The sequence below is a fragment of the Crocodylus porosus genome, unplaced genomic scaffold (genome assembly GCF_001723895.1).
Source record: "Crocodylus porosus isolate Cpor-Errol unplaced genomic scaffold, CroPor_comp1, whole genome shotgun sequence".
NCBI lineage: Eukaryota > Metazoa > Chordata > Crocodylia > Crocodylidae > Crocodylus > Crocodylus porosus.
The window spans coordinates 3,581,807-3,599,065 of record NW_017728938.1 but is presented as its reverse complement, the minus strand read 5'-3'; the positions used below and the strand labels follow the sequence as shown (position 1 = coordinate 3,599,065).

General features: G+C 45.6%; 1 long non-coding RNA gene across 1 annotated transcript; it reads right to left on the bottom strand.

Moving 5' to 3' along the window:
• Nucleotides 1-403: 403 nt before the first annotated feature.
• LOC109318262 lies at nt 404-15,791 on the bottom strand. The gene is made up of 3 exons (XR_002103211.1): nt 15,676-15,791; nt 10,380-10,383; nt 404-416 (listed from the first exon to the last, which is right to left on the bottom strand). It is a non-coding gene; the product is annotated as an uncharacterized LOC109318262 (long non-coding RNA).
• Nucleotides 15,792-17,259: the final 1,468 nt, after the last annotated feature.

Sequence of the window (17,259 nt, the reverse complement as noted above, 5' to 3'; positions counted from 1 at the left end):
TGACAAAGAGACAATCATCCCCATGGCTAAAATGAAGTACAATTTGTTTAAGGATGTGTAAGTGTTTGTATTTTCAGACCTCAGCTAATGACATTAAACCATTAGGAAGGAGTCCCCATAAAAGGATACTATGTAGGAGGTTTAGTCAAAATTCTCAGATTCCACATTTGCTAAGAAAACAACAAACAAAGAATCAGGAGCTGGATGTGCTATTCAGAAGCACTTGGATGTACTTGTTCAGAAGCAGATGTGAATACGTAAGTAACAGGCAAACTGTTTTAGACTCTAACTTCAACAACTTCAACTCCCCACCCCCCCAGTTACTTTTCATAATTCAAGGATTAAACTTGTTTCATAACTTCTTTGATACTTTTTCTTACTGTTGAATTTAAAATACATTGGTTCTAATTTCAACCCTACCATTGATTTTTTGTTTGTCTTGGCAAGTAATTTAAGTTAAAATCTTTCAAAACTCTTCACTTCATTTTAGCACCCATCTTGAGACAAGGGACTAGTTTACCGGAGGTACTTGTCATGGATGTTTTCTATAGTTTTAAAGAGGAATGCAGGTACTCAGCAACTTTTAAAGTCTTAGGAGCCCAAGTTCCAAAACAGCTTGCTGCCTAATCACTGAGTTCTCAGTATGACAAGTGAGCCCAAATTTTCAAAAGAGCTCAGACTACATGATACTCTTTCAGAAATCTGCATGTACAGTGCATTAAATGGGAACTAGACTCTTTGGAAAATCTAGGCTCCAGGTTTCTAAAACTGAGCACACAAATATTGAATGCTTTTAAGATTGTTCTTTTCTGTTTCTCAGTTTTTCCATCTGTAAAACTGATCTGCCTCCTGAAGCTGTTGCAAGGAATAGTTAAATTAAATGACAGTGGTGGTACATGAGAAAATATAATTTATACATTAGTGGGTATTTTTATTATAGTAAACTAAAACATTCACATGATGATGGATAGAAGAAAACATAAATTGGCCCATCTCTGAGTCTGGCTCAATTTACAAAGCATTGTTAAAGAGATGTTAAAGATATGTAGAGATTTTAAAGGCACAACTGGAAGTTAGGTCCCTAGCTTCCATTTGTAGTCAGGTGGAGGTGGGTGCGTCCTGCCATTTGTGTCTAACCATGAAGCTAATAACATTATTTAGTCACTTTTCCTTCCTGCTAGATAAGTCCATGTGTGATAATAGACTTGAAATATTTTGAAACTGCACTTGGCACGACATATTTGGTAATGAACCTGCAGTACATATTAATTAACATTATTGTGTGTATTTTGGTGCAGTCTCAGGACCAAACAAGAACCGAGCCCATTGTGTGCATGTAGCTGTTAGAGTTCTGAAACTTGTTATACTTGCCTGTTTGGGAAGGTATTTGCAGGAGGGACAGAGCTCTCATGAACTGTGAACTAGCAGGGAGATTGGTAGTAAGTCTTCCTAACGGAAGGTTTACTTTTAGTAAAGTTTGTTATAGTTTTTGGACCACTCCCCCTTGTTAACCAAGCTATTGAAACATATGGTACCACTTAGGGGTGGATCCAGGGCTGGGGGGTAGCAGTGTTGCAGGTGCACCTCTCTGAATCCTGGTCCACTGAAAGTTTAAAACTAATTGCCTGGCAGTGGCGGCAGCATTTCTATTCTGGCAGCAGTGAGGGAATCAATTGACTTCATCGCTCACTAGAATCAGCCTGATTCCCTCTAAACTCTGCTATCCACAGGTGTTAATACCTCTGTCCTTTTTAATGGTCTTAAATGGTTCCATTAATTAACCTATCCTTTGTTCTGCTGTCTGTTAGTTGCTCCCAGTAATGTTGGTCCTTTTTCATGACCCAGCAGACTGTTTTTAACTGTAGCTAAAAACATTAACTTGAGCATGGAAATGTTAATTCAGGTGAACATTAACTTAGGTGTGGAAATAACTTTCAATAAAGCATTGGGTGCACTGTCAAGATGCTCAAGGCTAAATTTTGTTTTACGAATTTGAAAAAGAGATGTACATTTAATTATAAGGATTAATGAAACATCTTTTGATTATTTTGCCTAATTTCTTGTGTTTTTATACATAATAAATGATATAGCAAATTAATGCATGTTCCAATAACGTTACTTGTGCTTTGCTTTGATTTAAAATTAAATAATATAGGTGTAGGTCCTTAGCTAATTAGTACAACTTCTAATTTCTTTTTAATGGGAGAAAAATATGTTTTGTTATGTGATGATGCACCCACACCAGCTGCACTCCTCTGTTCAAAATCCTAGATCTGCCTATGGTACCACTAGTGGGATATGGGTTAAAAATGAACAAAAGAAGAAATGAAGCATTTGTGACTTCCAGAGTAGCTATGGGTGCTCTAGCAATGCAGCAGAAAGCAGAAGTTCAAGCAGAGCTTCAGCATCTGTATGCTGGCTAGCTGTGCCATGGAGAAAGAAGACCCGGTCAAGGTAGCTATCTTTTTAAAATTTAGCAGGGCAAGAATCTCTAACAGTACAACAGCTTGCAACTCAGAAAAGTGTAACTCTGAGACCCTACTAAGAAAGTTTAAAGAGCACTACATGCCAAAATGAAACCTTTAAAAGGCTTAAAGTTCATATGAGAAAACATGAGACATGACATGAGCATGAGACAATTGAGGAATTTGTTAATGACCTTAGGCTGCTGAGTCAGACTTGCAACTTGTCTATGATACAAAGCTTAGAAAAGGTTTGTTAGAAAATACTGAACTCACTTTGGAGCAAGCAATTAGACATTGCCATGCTTTTACAATTACAAATGCCTCCTGCAGAGGCTGGAGGACAAGCTAACTGAACTGGACAGAATTACAGAATCAGAGAGGGCTAAAGCAATGGGCAGACATCACAGAACAGAGGACTTCATTGCAAAGCAGCTTAACAGAAGCAGAAGTAAATTGTCTGGAGATATCACAGCATGCTGCACTTGCTATGGAAGTAGTGACAAACCCATATACTGTCCAGAATTTGGAAAGTGAAGAAGCAAGTGCAACAGACACTTTGCAAATTTTTGCATACAGAAACAGGATGAGTAGCAGAAAGTAGGGCTGCGTGAGGCTTTGGGCATAGCTTTGGATTTGGAGAAGCTTTGGATGTTTCCGGGTCCTAAGCAGCACATCTGGGTCAAAGCGCTGGCCTCGTTAGGCTTCCCAAGTGGTTCAGAGCTTTTAAAGTGCTTCGGAGCTGCCTCGGCAATCCAGCCATAGGGTATAATGGGGAAACAATAAAATATCTATCACTTTGTTGTGTTTTGTCCTATTTGGATGAAATTTTCAGGGGTGGTAGACCCTGCAGAGAGCATTAAGCTGCTGCCACAAAGCCTGCCAGCTGTCGAGGAGATTGGTGCAGGGGGGTTCTGGGGCCCTGCACCCCTGGCTGCTGACAGGAAAAACTTGTGCCATGGGTGCTTGTGGGACTGACTGTGTCTGTCTTGAGGTGGGGAGGGGCGACACTGCTGCAGGCCTGGCTGCTAGGCTGCTGTGTTCCCAGTTACCAACCAATCATGATTCACTCAGGGACCAGCTCAATACACAGGACCTAGCCAATGTATCCAGTTAAATGCCATCAATTAGCAACTACAAAACCAGACTTTAAGGAGAGGAAAGAACCAATACAATCAACTGCCCCAAGATGGAGAAAGTCAGCCCCACAAGCACCCATGGCATGAGTTTTGTCTGTCAGTAACTAGGGGTGCAGGGCCCCAGAAACCCCTGCACCGATCTCCTCAACAGCTGGCAGGCATTGTGGCCTCAGCAGGGGCTACCACCCTGGCAGCTGTCACCCCGCTGTGCCTTAACGCATGCCGTGTCACCCATGTCATGAGTTTTGCTTGTCTGCAGCTTGAGGGGCAGTTCCCCCCAAACCTCTGCACTGATCTTCTTGAAACTTAGCAGGCTTTGTGGCCTCAGTAAGAGATACCATCCCTGAAGTTTTGACCCCCCTGTGTTGTAACACATAGACGTGACAGGAGTTTGGCTTTTAAGAATTTGGGGTACAGTTCCCCCCAAACCCCTGCACTGATCTTCTTGAACCTTAGCAGGTTTCATGCTCTCAACAGAGGCTACCACCCTGCAAGTGTCATCCAAATTGGACAAAAAACAACAAAGTTATCAATATTTCAGTGATTTCCCCCATTATATCCTATGGCTGGATCTCCGAGGTGGCTCTGAAGCTTTGGAGCCGCTTCAGCTGGATTGAGGTGGAAACCCGGTCCGGAGCTCCGAATCAGACTGCGGCCATCTGAAGCGGCTGGATCCAAAGCCAGATTGGCTTGCTGTCAATTTGCACAGGTCTAGCAGAAAGAATGCATGGTGTACGCCTTCTGAAAAGAGGAAGTAGAGGGATTTTTTAACAGAATGATGAAAGTAATCAATTCAGCTGAGGATTAGATAATAACCTGGGAGACACATAGTATAATGGAACTTTTAAATTAGATGCAGGGACAAAGATCAGTGTAATACTGGGGTGGGCAAAATATGGCTTATAGGCCAGATCCAGCCCACCATCTGATTGCAGCCAGCTTACAGGCAGGTACATGCCAATGGATTGTATCTGGCCTGCAGCCATAGGCAGAGGGAGAATTTTTTTTTTGCGGGGGGTGCTGAGCACATGCATGCACGCATATGTGCCCCATTTTCCAGATGGGAAAGTCTCTGGAGGAAGGGGTGGGAGGGAGGGGAAAGGGCCATGGTGGGGGCAGAGGAGAGTGGGGCTGGGACTGGGCAGGGATCAGAGCACAGCCAGGCCCAGGCTGTCTTTTGCGCCTATGTGGCTGCCCCTTCCCCTGCACCCGGGTTCATTGACCAACACCAATGCCCCCGAATTTGCCATGCTTCAGCCCCACACCGGCCCCAGCCCTGGCCCTGGCTGCCTCCCTGCACCGGCCCTGCACTGCTCAGGGAGGCCTGGAGCCAGGGGCCAGAGCAGGACCAGCCTCAGCTACACAGCCAGGCCAGAGGAGACGGAGCCTGCAGGACCCCTGCACCTGCCCTGCCCTGCGTCATCCCTAGTACATCCCTGTGGCTCCTCCAGAGGCGCAGCACTGGGGAGCCAAGGAGAGGGGGCAAGTGGTCCCCTGATCTTTGCATGGGGCAAGGGTGGGCTGCAGCTATAAGCTGGGCTCATCTTCTGCTCCCTGCCTCCGTGCCACATGGTGCTGTGCCACTTTCAAAGCAGCGGCAGTGAGGCACAGAGCAGATAGAGCCTAGCTCACAGCTGCAAACCACCCTTTCCCTGTGAAAAGATCAGGGGGCTAAGTCTCTTGGCTCCCTGGCGCCATGTCTCTGGAAGAGCCATTGGGTTCCAATTGTCCCAGAACCTGGCCCCGGCTGGGTCGGGTCGTGGGCCAGTCAAAGCCAGCAATTCATCCAGGGCTGCAGCATGGGGAAGCCAAGGGGAGGGAATGTACCCCACCTTGGCTCCCCCATGATGTGTGCAGTGACAGGAGCCACCTGTCTACACCCCTAGAGGAGCCAATGGACTTTGACTGCCTCATGACCGGGCTTTGTCGGGGCCCCATTCACCATGAATGGGGCCCCAGCTGGGCCAGGCCATGGGACAATTCCTGTAGTGCAGCAGGGAGTAGGGCAGGGGCCCTCACTCCCTCCTGCACTGTGGGGTTCTTGATTTGGACCCTCCCACAACAAGCCCAGGGCGTCATAAAGAAAGGAGACAAAGATGACCGGTACTGCTTGGCTCTCCCTGCCTCTGCTGAGTGGCTCCAGGCAGCAGGCAGTGCAAGGAAGCCAGGCAAGGGAGAAGGCACATGCCAGGCACCACACATTCAGTCAAGCAGGGGAAAGCTGCATCTGAATTTGCAACTCAGAAAAAAATAACTCTGAGATGTTACTCTGTCCCAGCACACAGGGCTCCAGCTCTAGCTCCCAGTCACCTTCCACCTAGAGCAATGAGCAGCCAGTTATGTGGGCAGGGGTATGCTGGGAGCAGATTGTGGCTCTGCCCTGGGCCCCAGCCCCGTGCTGTCAGTGCCCTCTGATTCTGGCTCGAGCCCCAGCCTCACCCACCCACCCATCCTACTCCTGGACACTGCTCCCCGCTTGCTTGCAGCCCCATCTCATCCACCCAGGCTGGTCTCCAGGGAGGTGACAGCATGGAGCCAAGCCTTGAAGCAGAGCGACTTAAGTTTTAATGAGCTGTTGTAACCCCTGCAAACTTAGGGTAATATTGCCACCATCACGGGTCTCCAGCAGGGCTCTGTGCAGCCTGGGGCACACAGACCCCATAAATCTAGGAGTTGCTTTGACCACAGTAATATTTTGGGGTGCTTCTTTCAGCCCAAAGCCTCCCAAGATAGCAGCAGGAAGAACTGAGGGAAAATAAAAAAAAGAAACGCTTTGCTGACCAGGGAAGGGCCAGGGAAAGCCTCCTCTCAATTGATGCTCTTCTCAGCAGCACAACAATGCTGGATGTAACCCAACACCATTTATTGAATGAGGGGATGGGGTATGAGGTGAGTCAGAATACACTTTGAGCAAAAAAAAAAGCAATTTGAGTCTTTATAGAGACTGGATAAAGTGACCCTTTTAAGACGCAACTTACCTATACATAATTCTTAACCCCTATCAGGTTTCCAGGTTTCTTCTTACAGGAATTGCTAGGCTGCTGCCTGGCATACCTAGATGCCCAGCCAGAAGGGAGAGAGCGTGCCCCCTAGGAATTTTATCTGGCCAGGTCACCTGATTGACCAGCCTGATCCAAGAGGAGCAGGAAGGGAGAGGGGTCACTTGGGCTGACCCAAGTGAGGTTCAGAGAGAGGGGGAGGGGATTTCTTCACAGCTGGCCTTGAGTTTATCCCCCTTCTACTGCTACAACAAGAAAAATAAATCTGGCGGGTCAGCTAGCCCCTTGCCCCCCGCCCCAAGTTCTTCCCCCTGCAGCACCCCCTCCCCACCATCAGAGTGTTACCGAAAGTTCATAGTAGAATCTCAGTGATGGCACCGAAGTTATAGAAATGGCTTGGACAAAAATAGTCTGTTCTCTGAAGAGAGCATTTATGAAGTGCAGCAATTTACAATTATAAGGTATAGAAACAACAGAAAAAATTGCCTAAGTTTAGACACAACAGAAGCTTTGTGCAAGTTTTACAACTATTCCTCACTTAATGTCGCAGTTATGTTCCTGAAAAATTCGACTTGAAGCAAAATTCTGTTTAAGTGAATCCAATTTCCCCGTAAGAATTAATGTAAGGGGGGGGAGGGTAGGTTCCAGGGTAATTTTTTTCACCAGACAAAAGACATTATATACATATACGCTGTGGGCTCAGGTGGGGCAGCTCCCCACCACTGCACACTCTCCAGGGGAGCAAGGGGGACATGCACCCCCCCCAGATCTGTACACAGGGCAGGAGTAGTCTGCAGGCGTGGGCTGCTGCCCTGCTTCCCTGCCCCGGGACCTCCGGAGCCCTGCAGGTACAACCCAGCGTGGCTGGGGGAAGCAGGGATCTCCTTGCTGCTGCAAGCTCCCCCGCGCTGCTCTGGTGATGTGCCTCCTGCGCCTGCCACTGGTTTGAGGAGTGCAGCAACATAACAATGAAACAATGTTAACCCGGACAACTTCAAGTGAGGAGTACCTGTACTTAGTCCTGAGGTCACAGCGTCTCCCTGCAGCTGGCCAGACATTCAGGAGTCTCTGGAGTCTGCTGTTCTTCTTGGCAGGTGGGGTGGAGATCCACAGTCCTCATTTTTACTTGCTCTTTTATGCTCTGCCCCACTTTTTCTCCTTGGTCACCTTGACAACTGCAGGTCTTCTGCACCTCTCCAGCTGTTTGTCTGTTAGTTATATAGTGTCCCTGGTCTTCCCAGGTTTTATCATATTTATCATGTGGGTGCCTACTGCCCACTTTGAAATCTCATCTGTTGTCGCCCCCTGTTTCTTTACATGGGTTACATAGATTATCAACTATTCACTTAAGCAGCCTGGTCCCCCTGCTTCCTTAGGTTACATGGGTTATCTACTCCACATCTTTTCCCATCAGCTACAAATTTAGTTAAAGGGCCCCAAACTGTTGCAACTATGCCATGCATTTGCCAACAAGAGCTTGCTCTTTCAGAGCACATGAAAATAAGGGTAAATTTGAAAACACTGACTTTGAAATAAACATGCCTATAGTAATTTGCATATACAATTCATATTTAGTTAATCTGGAATTAAGACATTTTACCTTCTTGAAACTGTTGTAAGTTTTAGCACAGGTACTTCATAAACATAGTTTAAAGTAGCATTTTAGTACCTATTTATATATAGTACAGACTATGCATGATATTAGTCCAAAGCTGAAAAGGCTCACAATTTTTCATATAGTTCATTGGGCAGGGCCCCAGCAGAATCAATAGCATTTTAAGCCATGCTCAGTATGTGCGTGCGTTCCAGATACTCCCCACAAAGATTAGCACAAAGGTTATATGCTAATAACCTCCCTCCCCTCCCCACACTCATGACTGGACCTGAGTGTTCTTGTCACACGTCTTGGGATCCTCCAAAAATTTATATACAGACGAAGCACAGGACAAACTGGTCCAGCTCCACGGCATCGAGGATGGGGCCACACGAATCACATGCTCCAGGCTGAGAGAGGGAGCACCAGAGGGATTCTGGATAAACTGTTTGGGGCCCTGTGTGGTGATGTTTGCCAGACAGTTAAGGCTAGTGATAAAACAGAAATCATTGGAAATGGGAAGGAAAGGAGTAGCTCAGCTGTGGGAGTGAAGAGGAAGTTGAAATATATGCAAAGTAATGGCTCACCATAACTGGAAAGAGTTAGCACTGAAGGGCACTGTGCTCCATAAAAACTGCCATATTTTTTGTTCAGATTAATTTCACTAATTTATTTTTGTGGCAGAGGACTAGGATTGGATTGGGATTAGGAGCCTCAGACGAGCTGTTTTGATCAGTTTGTGTCCTATATCATGAGCATATTTCAGGAATGTAGGAGTCTCCTGTTACATGGATTTGCTGAGCTCAGGGAAACAGGCTGTTAAAAATGTTCAGAACAAACTCCGGCCCTATGACTGGAACTTGGGGGGAGAGGATGGAAAAGATGCAGCTAACTCCACCTAAAAAAGGGGTATTTGGCATAGGCTGTTCAAAGCCCATTAGGGAGGAGAAGTGGACAAGGGAAACAAAAAGAACAGCAGCACAACCGGTCCTGGCAACAGCGAGAAGGACTATAACAGGATCAGCAGCAGCATACGTGACAGCAACATCGACATCGATAAGGACAGTGAATGAACTGAGAATGTAAACCCCAAATTGGGGCTTGGACTAAGGAATTGCAATTGGGTTAGGGAAGGGCAGTGGGTGGGGGTGAGGGGGAGCATGGGAGAGGGTGCGTTTATTGTAATGGATGTGTGGGTTTCTTAATGTGGTTTAAGCTGTGTGATGGAAAGGTTATGATAGAGAATGTATCTATATATAAATGTATATATATATATATAAATATGATTTTTAAAAATAATTCTTGTGGCAGAGGAGATTTGTGTGCCTGTTTATAAGCAACTTCCTGATCTTCCATAGGGTGTTCCTGAAGCAGGAGATTAATTGGTCAAAGTGTGCTCCCTTTGGTCCCCTTGCTGCTTAGTCAAGTGCCTGTACAGACCCACCTCTCTGGTCAGGGTTATGAAACCTGTCCCCACCAGGAGGAGGAGGAGTATTTTCTCATCCCAGCAGAGGTGGTTGATTGTTTCTGCCTTCCACCAGCAGTATTGCCTGGGGCAGTTTTTCCATGCCTGTATGAGGAATGCCTGGTGGGCTACCTGCCAGTTCAAGTCTCTGTGCTCCTTCTGCAGGTCCTTGTGGAAAATTCACTCCCATATGGCCTGGCTGTTGCCACCAGGTAGTAGTTCCACAGGTGATATGATGTCTCCTGTCCTCACCACCTCCTGCAGCTTGCAGTGGTTCATCGGTGTCTCTGGGGCCTCATCATGCAGTTTTGTATTGGTCCTGGAAGTGTTTCAGGATCTTGTAGAAGCATGAAGACTCCATGGTCCACAGGTGCATGTTGGTTATCATGTACACCCACCACTATTGCAGTAGTTGACCTGCAAAATACTTTACAAAATGGGCTGTTTTGGATTCTGTCCCTGTTGTCAGTTTGCGAATCTGGCTCATGTATTTGGCCCAGATGAATAGCAGGACATTGGACATTCCTCTGCCTCTGGATTGTTTTCCTTTGTACAGTGCGGTCCTCACCACTTTCTCTGTGGAGTTCCAAAAGAAGATGCACATGCCTGTTTGGATCCTATGGATGACTTGCTGGGGGGGGGGGATGGGAAGACCAGGACAGTGTGTAGAAGCAGCAGTAGCAACATCACCTTCATGAATGCCACATGCACCCCCCCCACACACCTTGATAGGCAGTGTAATTGCCATAGTCCCAATCTCTGTTTGACCTTGGCCTCAGTCTTTTCCCATGCCCTCTGTCCAGTCAAGTCTAGGTCAAATTCAACACTAAGGATCTTTATTCCCTTGCAGGGGATGGAGACCCCCCAGGGCTAAAATGGGACTGAGTGAGATGTACTGGTACTACAGGAAGATGGTGGAAGAGGATGGGAAAGAGATGGCAGACATCACATAGAAGATTTCATAGATTTCATAGACATCAGGGCTGGAAGGGACCCTGGAGGATCATCGAGTCCAGCCCCCCTGCTCCAGGGGCAGGAAGTCAGCAGGGATCATAGGTTCACAGCAAGATAATCATCCAAATGTGTCTTGAAGGTGTTCAAAGTGGGTGCTTGAACCGCCTCCGGTGGCAGTCTATTCCAAACCTTGGGGGCTCGGACAGTGAGGAAGTTCTTCCTTACGTCCAGCCTGAATCGGTTGCAGTGGAGTTTGTGACTGTTCAATCTTGTCATCCCTTGGGGCGCTCTGGTGAACAGACATTCCCCCAGATCCTGATGAGCACCCCTGATAAGCTTATAGGTGGCCACCAGATCATCCCTGAGCCTGCGCTTTTGCAGGCTGAAGAGCCACATGGCTCTCAGCCTCTTATCATAAATAAGGTCTGTTTTCCTGACGTCTGATCATGCGCGTGGCTCTCCTCTGCACTCTTTCAAGCTTCTCCACATCCTTTTTGAATTGTGGAGCCCAAAACTAGATGCAGTACTCTAGCTGCAGCCTCACCAAATTACAACACCAAATTAGAAAATCCAAAGGAATTAATAAAAAATGGTCCAGTCTTGAAATACCATGACCACTAAACTCTCAACAGATGCCTCTAAATAAAGCACTAGGACAGCTCCTATGCAAAAACTGGAGACCAGTGGTTTACACATTGAAACCATTCACCCAAACAGAGGGTTTATATACACAAACTGAAAAAGAAGCATTAGCTTTGGTATACAGTTTAAAAATATTTCATATATTCATTTAGAGGAGGCCTTTTCTAGCTGAAACCAGTAAAAAAACATTGATAACAATAGCCTGAAAGGGACTAGCTGATACATCACCCAGAATATAGGGGGCTTTTCTTTCAGCAGCAAATGCATGATTTAAATACAGAATATGCACCAGGAAAACAGTTAATCATCACAGATTCATTATCTAAAGCTTATCACAGAAGGTGACCATTTCCACAATCAGACATAGTACAAGTTAATCTGACCAAAAGAGCAATCCCTGTGTCAGATTAAATGTAGACTGTCATTGCAGAAACTATTGCTCAGTATGACATATGACAACAACCAATGCTAGCTATATCTGTGCTGGGTGGCCCAGTCCCCATTAACAATTTAAGGGAGAGCGTTTGGCATTGGTTGCCATTTTATTCAAGGGCTTAAGATTTATTGTTCCAAAGGTGTTACAGCAAGACATGATAAGTAGAATACATGAAGCCATTTGGGCCCTGAGAAATGCAAAAGTGTTGCGAAAGCAAGGGATGTTCTATATTGGCTCAACATGAATATAGGCACTGAAGCAGCTGTGAAAATTTGCACAACATGTCAGAAATGTGGTCAGCTCAGTATTTCTGAAAGAACCCATGGTAATCACAGAGGAAACATTAGCAACTTGGTATCAAGTAGGCATTGACCTATTCATGCATGAAGGGAAAACGTGTTAGTGGTAGATTACTATTTTCACTACCCGGAAAGTGCACTGCTGGAAACCACAACAGAAAGTTATGTCATTACCCAAGTAAAATCAATTTTTGCCAGACATGGGATTCCCAAAATAGTAAGAACAGATACTATCCCTCAATGTATCTGTTTTGATTTTAAAAGGTTTGCACACATATATGGGTTTTGACACAACATTGAAAGTCCCAAGTACCCACAATAGATTGGTAGAATTTGGAGTGTAATAGAAAAAGATTCAAACACTGATCCATATTTGGCACTCCTAAATTATTGAGCAGCACCCATGAAACACGGAGAGTCCCCAGAGGAAATCCTGTTACATAGGAAGATCAGAATTGGACTCCCTAATGTAGTGGATAATGATGTTGTCACCTTTGATGTGAATGCATTTAAAAAAAGGAAAAGATTAATATAAATGGTACTATGACAGGGGCGCTAAGGAGTTACTACTACTGCTAACCAAGGGCACAGTGCTCATATCTGATGGCAAAGAGTGGACACAAAAGGCAATACAGGCAAATCAAGTAGTGCCTAGATTCTATCAAGTTGTCATCCCAGAGTGACAAGTATTCTGAAAGAACAAAAGACACAGCTTATCAACAAAGGGGGGAAAGCATACTGGGTTCCTTAGGGATGGAGATAGCATCTCGCCAAAAAGATTCTGCAAGATAGAGATACTGAAAATAAAGAGACTGAACTGAAGAAACATAGGGAGGAGGACATAAAAAGGTCTGACCCAATAAGAACTGAGAATGGAGAAAGTTGGGTTTTTGGTTGTAGCTGTGTTGGTCTAAAGACGCAGGCAAGCAAGGTTTTTGGTTAGTTGTGGTATCTTTTATTAGACCAAATGAGTAGTTGGGAAGAAGTTCTTAGCAAACTTTTGGCTGCAGTCACCCTTTGTCAGGCATAGGGAGTCTCTGACTGATATCTTTATACTTCATATATTCAAAATCTTGTTATGGGCTTTGATTATGTTTGCTGTGAAAGGAGGAGATATGCAGATAACTGTTAGAGCTCTACAAAGTATTACTATTGCTTGTTTCAGAAGATTCTTGGGGGGGGGAACAGAGCCTTAGCAGAGTGGACATTAGCTAGTTGCAGTAGCTCTCCCTAATAGAAAGTTGTCAGTTACTGTTACTTTCAGTAAACTGTAGTATAGTTTTTTGGACTCTGGGTCTCCGATTCGTTGATCAAGCTACCAAATAACATATGATGTGCTATGCGCTGTACAAACACAGAGTAATAAACGTCTTCTTCTGCATTCATTTAGGAGGGGATCAGTAAATGGAAAGAAAAATAAAAGGAAGGGGAGGGGAAGGGCATAGAGGAGAAGGGAAAAAAGGGTAGGTATGAAGTAAACCTTGTTTAAAGAGAGGAATGGGAAGAATTATTTAGAGAAAAGAGATTTGACTGATAAATGTGGTGGCATAAGTTCTCTCCCTCTCCAGGAGATCTGCATTTAAATTGGTTCTTCATGCCTGTAAGAACATTTCTTTTCTATAACTCTTTCTCATCATCATCTGAAGACAGATTTATCTTGAATTCCTGGGCGTTTCATATATTACAACTTTTAGTTGTGGGCGAGGGTTTTCAGTGGCAATTTTGGAATTGCCTTTGGTTAATGATGGCCTGCTAATGCAAGGGATAGCTCAGGAGATCCTCTCCCATCTTGTATTCCTATCACAGAGTCCCAGTGATATGTAGGTAGTAGTTCTGAAATTCAGACAATACAATGACTCATAAGAAACAGTGCCTCAGCATTACCAACTTCAACATGTTCCTGAAATCCCAAACAGCAGTACTTAGGAAACTGATTTTATTAAAGCAGTATTATTTCTATGACTAGAAATAAAGTTATGAGACAGGGTCATAGGTCTTTACTTACCTTCTTTTCCACTCTCTTGCTAGCTACGGGGAGAAATCTCACTGCATGGGGCATGTCTGAACCTTGACAAATTGCTTCTTTGAACTGCCAACTACACTGGGATTCAGTCTCGAAGACTCCAAGCATAAGGAGATTAATGTGGTGGTAAATTACAAAAAAACATGTCCTTAGTAGCCTTTCAGGGATCTAATTTAATCAGGCTGTAGCTTCAGAAAAAAAGAAGAAAATTTTGGGAAATATCCCCAGAAAGACAGAGCTGCCTACAGCATTTGAAAACAAAAGATCTGTCATTTTCCCCTGCTGATATATTCAAGCTATAACTTCCATCCCAAGGATTAATGTTTCTTAGATTCTCACATGGGAACACAGTCTGCATTGTACAGATTTAATTTAATTGTTGACACCTTATAAAAAGTACAGGTTCCTTTTTCTTTAAATTTAGGAACCTCTTAAGAACAACAACCACTTCATCTATTTTCTGCTAGAGGAGCAATTGCTCCCTGTTGGAGTCAGACTGAGTTAGCAGGAGCATTCTTCCCACTTGTCTGGGCCCCTCTATGCTCTACAGAAATAGTTTTGTCCTGTTGCACGTGTATGTTCTAAAATGGTGGGCCTCCTGGAGACAGGAACAGGAGGTTAAATTCTGAGGGTCTCTTTTAGATAGATTCAACCCAAAAGTCAGCCTTTGGGAGACCACCGTAAATTAGATTAACTACTAGCTGTTATACTTTACCAACTGGGGGTGCATCAGTCCTCAAAGCAGTTTACTATCACCAAGAACCATTGCACAAAAGATGGACTCAGTGTCTGCACAACAGTGAGAAGAATTATGAATTAAGGAACTTCACAGAACTCTACATGTGAAATTAGGCATGATAGTGTCGTCAGGTATGCAGATACCCCTTGACCTGGAGAACTTTAAGGAACTAGTGCTTTATTTGCTTCTTTCTTGTCCTCCACTTTTTTTCTGAATGTGAGACAGCAAAGGGAACAATTTTTAGAACAGGCATCCTTTTGCATGCACCTGATTGCGTTAACAAATACCCCAATGTGCACATGTGAAAGTCAGGATTACAAACAGATTTGCCATATAAGCAGAGAAAAAAAAATCAAGTTGGCATCAAGGGAGCAAGAGATTTCTGTAAAGCTTCCCTCCACTGAGATAATTTGGCTTTAGCTGATACTCCTCTGCCATTGGACCAAACAGCATCTGAATTAGTTCTTGGAACCCTTTACACTGTCCAGCAAGGACCCATCTGTTGGATTTTCTTTTCCTTGTGCTCAGCTAGTTTATTTATATGCCTTGGTTTTCTGCGTTGGAAGGAGGCCTTGTATATGCTGATTCTTGAGCTGTATAAAAATTAAGGAATGCAACTCTTGTACAGATAGCTCCTGCCTCTCAGTTCCTTGTATTTTAAATCTCTTAAGAATAAATGCATACTTATCTCTTCAAATTCACCCTTGGCAAAACTGCAGTGAATGTAGTAAGCCAGATCCTCGGCTGGTGTAAATTATCTTAATTCTGTCTAAGTCAATGCCAGCTGAGGGTCTGGCTTAGTACAGTTGGTAGATAAATTGTCTTCTATCAGACTACAGAATCTTCAAAGTTATTATTCATCTGTGTTTTCTTTAGTACAAGGTGTGTAGTCTTGTGGCAATGAGACTGAAATGAAATTAAACTCATTGGACACTTCCACACATGTAAGCACGTGCGCTTGCCACAGCTCAAATAGAAGCGGTGCAAATTTGAGCAGGGGCTTTTTGCCTCAGCACATGTGCCCAGACATGCATTTGGGTGTGGGGGAAATAGAGCCACTTGGTGCAAAATAACTCTGCCTGGCTCCTCCTGGATCTGCAGCCAGGGGGAGCCAGAGCCTGGGGCCAGCACCTGCACTGTCCCCAGCAGTATAAAAAGCTGCCTTGTCCTGGACCCATCAGTAAAAAAAGCTGCCCTGTCAAGTAGCTCAGGGCTACTCGCCCTCAGGAGCTTCTGGGGCCCAGCCAGTTGGTACCTGGGGACACTACCCCTTATGCCAGCTGGACAAAGCAGTTCTGAGAGTTCCCTGTACCCTCTACCCACTGCAGCAGTCTGGCAGTGGGGGCTGCTGCCTGACCGTGACCTGCTGTGTACCTGCCAGACCCACATGGGGACTGCACAGCCAGTAGAGGCATCTGCCCCTCTGGGCCAGCTGCCAGTGGGCTGTGGCTGCAGTGATGGCCTTTGTGTGGCACTACTGCCATGTGTGCCCCCTGCCCAGCCATCTGGGCACCTATTGCCCAGAAGATGTTCCCAGTGTGGTGGCCTGCTTTGAATTGTCAGCCACCTCTAGCTGGGTCCAAGGTGCCAGCTCTGATTAGGCTCCTCTGCCTGGGTCCTGCCACTTGCCTCCCTAGCAGGAATTCTGGTGTTCTCTATTTGAAAACTGAAAAATTCCTGATAAAAAAAATCCCAAAGTCACTCTGTAAAATACCCGGAAGTCCATGTTCCTCCACAATTAAAACAACAGACCACTATATATAGAGATAGGGAGAGTGAGAGACAGAGATCAGTTGGGCAATGTTTTCTTGATATATCTACAGTGTTAAAGCAGTGTGGAAGCCTACCAGTGTCTCTATCATCGTAATAAAATGAATTCCAAATACCTATATGTTTTGCTGTTTGCCTTTGGTTTTCTTAGCATAGAGCAGTTGTTAGAGCTCCCTGTGACCCCTTCACTAACCAGGATGAGGGGATAATTGCCCCTGTAGCCACAGCTTCTCCCAGCAGGTCTCATCCTTTATGGCAGCTGGGTACACAGGGTATGTGCTGGGGGGATGTGGGGTTTGCAGGAGGGGAGTAGGAAGGGGAGTGGGGGGCTGTGGATGGCTGCAGGGGCATGTCAGGAGGTATGAGTTAGGTGTGGGTGGATTATGGGGGGACTGTGGGGAGGCTGCTCAGGAGGGGTGGGTCCCCTGCCCCTCGCAGCCCCTTTGCACAGCTCATGGACTGCCCTCCACAGGGCTACAGCCCCCCACAGGGGCTACAGCACCCCAACAGGGATTACAGCCCCCGCAACAGGGAGCAGATGGCCCTCACCCCTCCAGGGCCCACATGCCCCACCCCTGCTTGCTTCCCTAGGCCCCTGGATTGCTGCCCCATCTGACCCCATCCTCTGCTGGCTCCTGCAGCCCCCAGATGGCTAGTCCACCCAGCCCCACCCCCCCAAGACCACGCAATCTCTGGTTAGCAGGGCATCATGCAGCTTCAGCTGTCACCCAGGCCCC